The sequence below is a fragment of the Galeopterus variegatus genome, unplaced genomic scaffold, assembly GCF_000696425.1.
Source record: "Galeopterus variegatus unplaced genomic scaffold, G_variegatus-3.0.2 Scaffold3534, whole genome shotgun sequence".
Taxonomy (NCBI): Eukaryota; Metazoa; Chordata; class Mammalia; order Dermoptera; family Cynocephalidae; genus Galeopterus; species Galeopterus variegatus.
The window spans coordinates 194,362-199,605 of record NW_007729645.1 but is presented as its reverse complement, the minus strand read 5'-3'; the positions used below and the strand labels follow the sequence as shown (position 1 = coordinate 199,605).

General features: G+C 31.8%; 1 pseudogene; it reads left to right on the top strand.

Moving 5' to 3' along the window:
* Positions 1-4,712, top strand: part of LOC103600982 — a 20,861-nt pseudogene extending 16,149 nt beyond the window's left edge.
* Positions 4,713-5,244: the final 532 nt, after the last annotated feature.

The window sequence follows — 5,244 nt, the reverse complement described above, 5'->3', positions numbered from 1 at the left end:
TGTATCTTATATTAGTGTTTATGGAACCTAAACAATGTTTTAAAAATACACCCACCAAACTTATTCAACTTAAATTGTTTTTAGATCAGATATTTTGAAAAGTCTCGAATGAGTACTAATTTGGTTATATATGCTAACTACCTTGTCTTTTAACAGTTGAGCCAATAGAATAATAAGATAATAAATATCTGGATTTATTAAAGACCTTTTAAAAAAATTTGAAGTTCAACAGCAATGCCACTCCTAATAAAAGATAAATGAGGACACCAGTGTCAATAAAAATAGAGTTAAATGAGAATTCAAGGCAAAACTTCAAATTTAGTATTTGCCTTTTAGCTATTTCATTGCTATTTTAGGTTAATCATATGGAATTCTGTCTAAAGCATTGCTATGGCCAGAATGTTTGTATTCTCCACCACCACCACCCCGCCCGAGAATTCATATGTTGAAACTTAATCCCCAGTGCAGTGGTGATGGGAGGTAGACATCTGGGAGATGATTAGGTCCTAAGGGCAGAGCTGCCATAAATGGGATTAGTGGCCTTGTATAAGAGGCCAGAGAGATCCTATTTGCCCATTCCACCATCTGAGGACACATAGAAGCCACCATTTATGACGAATAGGCTCTTGCCAGAAACAGAATCTGCTGGCACCTTGATCTTGAACTTCCCAGCCTCCAGAACTGTAAGCAATAAATTTCTGTTGTTTATAAATTACCCAGTCTAAGTTATTTTGTTATAGCAGCCTGAATGGACTAAGGCAAGTATTTTCTATTTTTGAATTCTCCAGTGTGCTCTATGGGGAGATAAAAATTTCTTTTCTGTTTTAAGGTATGATACTGTCTTTATATGCTAACAGGAAGCAATACATTGACCAATATGTTGTAAATCTGATTTCAGGATAATTTGGATTAAAAGTAGAAAGCATAAAAGACCTTGGCTGATTCTGGGGCTAAGGTGGCAACCTTTTTCTCCCCTCTCTCAACTCCATTTTCTTGTTAAAAATTATAGGATGAAGGATGGGCAGTCAATATTAAAAAGATGCATGGCAGAAAGGCTAAATACATGCCGTGTATGAGAATGACTGGGAGACAGAGGAGTTGATCTTGTTGACAGCAATTTAAATACTTTTAATTACATTTATCTGTGTTATGCTGAGTAAATATTTCTTTTTTTAAAATGTAATTTAAATGTATTGATTGTACCTATTTACAGGGTACAGAGTTATATTTCAATATATGTATACAATGTGTAGTGATCAAATCAGAGTGGTTAGCAAATTCATCATCACAGATAATTTTTATTAGAATAGGTAAAACTCAAAATAGGAAATATACTCAAAGACATAATTGCAACTAAATCATGAATTTTTATGAGTTTTCATGTTTTCCCTAACTCTGCTTTTACCTCAAGGGGGATAAGAAAATAACATTTAAAAAAGTGATGTTTTAGATTGATGAAACAGCTTTTGGAAAAAAGATATAGAATGCTTAAAAAAGGAAGAGATTAATTTCAATGGAACATAACACTGGTATGTCATTGATGAAATAGATTAAGAATTTATCTTCTACTTTCGTGGCAACTGTAATTGAAGAGTATAAAGAAAAACTCCAAGAGGAAAAAAAAAAAAACAACAAAGCTCGCAGATGCTAATAATCTTCCTAGGTAATGGCCAAGTAATTTGAATGTTAAAAAACAGTATGCTCTTGCAAATTATCCACTTTAAGTAGGAAATTTTAACTTTTCAAAGAATAGTTCAGAGTGGGGCTTTTCAGAAACTTATTGTAGATAAATTCTTCCTACTGATGATGGGACCAAGCAGGAAAAAACTTCATTTTTATTACTTTATTTTACCTTAGAGGATTGTGGATTTTGTCTGTATTGCAGAATCTTTGGGAAAGGAAAAAAAAGCATCTGAAGTATAAAAATGAACATAAAGATTAGTAGATTTTATATTATATTCTTAGTAAACATGAACTGAAATGATTCAAAATTAATATAAAATTTAATGTCTTTGCAGCAAACAGAGATTATACCAGTGTGATATCGTCAAGCACATAACATACAAGTTGTAGTTTTTGGCAAGGCTATATTTAACATTCGACGATAATACAATAAACATTTGAGTGAGATGCTGCAATTTTTCTTCATACGCAGATACCTTAGCAAAAATTGATAATGTTATGGTATGCATTACACAGAATACAAACATCAACATACAATATAGGGAGTGAAGTACAAAAACAATTTAAATTATAGCAACTGTGATATATAAAATTATTTTGAATGAAGTAAGACATGCTAAATATTATCTATTTTTAAGATTCAATTCTAGATGTAAATCATGTGAAATAGTTAAAAATTATTGTTAGATCTGTGGATTTAAAAAATATAGACATTTCTTTTTTGAATGGTTTTGCACCAGTAGAAGACATAACTGAGGAAGGATTATGCACATTTTAGGAGACACTTTAAACAAATTGTAATGTTATCCAAAATAAGTTGAGATGTCGGGAATATGACAATGCCACATGTATTTGTGGCAAACATAACACTGCAAAAGAAGACCCTCTGAAAACATTCTACGGCATTCTATATTCTTTGTTCTATCCAGTCTTTAAACTTGGTAATGGATGAAGTAGAAGAACCTCTTTTGACACACTGAATTATGCATCAAATAATATATATCATGCAATAATTATACAATTACTTCTTGGTTTCGACAACATGTTGTCATGTATCAAAAACACAGTTACTACACAAATTTGAAACTATCGTCGGTACCCTGTGGGACAGTTGATATGATATCACCAGGCTACTAACAACTCAATTATAGGTAGTAAGCAATCTTTTGTAGAAATTATTGATAATATCAATAAAGATGTGGATTCTAGAACTCAAGATATGGATAAATTAAAGACACCCACTTTAAATTATTTTCTTAGGACTAATTTGGCATAATATTTTAAGTCAAAATAATGGTGTAATTAAAATGATGCAGAACTAAGTTCAATGTAAATAATGCTCTTGAAAGCATCAAAGGAATTAAGATATTCTATAAAATGATATTTTAAAAAGCATATGTTATTGTGCTTGCTTTGGCAATATGTATATTAAAATTGTTATGATACAGATTTGTTTAATGAGTATAGAGTTTTGGATTTGCATGATGAAAAAGTTCCAGTGATCTGTTTTATAATAATGTGAATATGCTTAATACTATTGAACTATACTCTTAAAAATAGCTAATACGGTAAATTTTGTTATGTGTATGTTTTTTTACCATATTAAAAAAAGCATGTGTTATTAATTCTAAACTAAGTCTCTTGATGTTGATGCCAGTCTTTTCAGCATAAAAAATCTAGAAGAGTAAGAAGTCTCAATTTGGCTGCAAATGTCACAATCAAGCCATCTTTGATCCAACGTCAAATAACACATTTACTTTCTTTGTTTCTACATTAGATACACACTATTATCATTAAAAGAAAAATTGTGATGATAATTTCCTAGTGTATACATATGTCAAAAGTCATTGATTTATACACTTTAAATATGTGCAGTTTTATATATACCGATCATATCTCAATAAAACTGTTTTATTTTTTCAAAATATGAAAAGCTTATAATACTGAAATACCAAGGCTTTTCTAGGTCAGTGCTTCTCAAACTTCAGTGTACACATGAATTACCTAAGGAATCATATTAAAAAGTAGATTCTGATTCCATAAATGTGATAGCAATGGTTCATTGATATATGAGTATCTGAAAACCTTGAGTTATTTTCTATAATCAGTATGAATCCTATTAAATTATTATAATACATTTATGGAAATACTTTACTGAACACATTTGTAAATTCTTTTGGAGCTCTCAAAAATATTTTTCTTTTCCACTAGATCTGCCAATTTTACACTCTCAAAATTAAAAAAAAAAATTTAAACCACTAAGGTCTACAATGTTATAAGAAAGACTGTCAAGTCTCATGAGTATTTCTGAAGAAAAGATATTAGAGTAAGTAAGCACTGAAATAGTCATAAAGAAATTTATTTCTATGCTTTGTAACAGTATTATTTAAAAAATTGATTACTTCATAGTGGCTTTGAGTTCCTGATTATTATGATTAATTTTTTAAAACCAATTATTTCATGATGACTTTGAGTTCCCAATTATTTTGATTACACTTTTAAACTTTCTATCATTTCATGTAAAAACTTGATATATAATTTCTTCAGAAGATTTTATATTGACTTTACATATGACATTTTTATAATTGTCATTGAAAAATAAATAATATATCAACATACAATTTATTTTTACTCCTAGGTGCCCCTAGGTGCCAATGGATAAGAGCAGCTCTGCATGTAAGGTGCAAGGAAATAGGTGATGAGCGAATTGGATTTTACTCTAAAGGCTGTGGGAACCTCTGAGGGATATTAAGCAAGCGAGTTATGTGATCAGATGTGTAACAGAGAAGGATTCATTTGGCAGCAGTGAGGATGAGGGGAATAGAGATGGTGGATCCAGAAGGCACCTGAGAGATGGTGTGGATCTAAATAGAGGAGAGAGCAGCCTGGAGGTTACCAGTAGTAATCCAGATGGGAAAAAGACACTGGAGCAAACTAAGGCAGTAGCAGAAGAAAAGACAGAAGAGGATGGATATGAGCAATGGAGGAACATTTATTGTCTGAGCAGAGAGAAGACACTGAGGTCATAAAAATTTATTAGTAAGAATCTTTCATAATCAAAATATATTGCAAAACATACATTGATACATATGAGTGTGTCATTAATATATTTCTACTCCTGAATATATTTTCTGTCTTGCCCACCTCCCTGCCCATCAGTCTGACCCTCTGTCTGGGATCAGGGGCCCAGGCTTGCTATGTGCTTCCCAGACCCCTCTCCAACTTTCCTCCATCTTCTCTGCTCTCACATCCTTCAGCTACAAAAACAAGGAATCAGATCAGGAGTGAACTGCACATTCCTTAAAAGCTGTTATGAAGATGAAGTAAAACTACTCAACTAAAACGTCGCAGGAAATCATCAAAAGCTGTTAAATCTATCCCATCCAATGTGCGATATACTTGTAAACTTTATTAATAGTCATAAGAATTAAGTAAATCCTGACAATTGTTCATTTGCTGAATTGGCCTGATTCCATAAGATCTAGGGTGAAAACTTAGAAGTAGCTGAAGTAGGTGGAAGGAAAGGTCCCTGGAGTTCAAGGAAAGGAGAGAGGCTAGTGT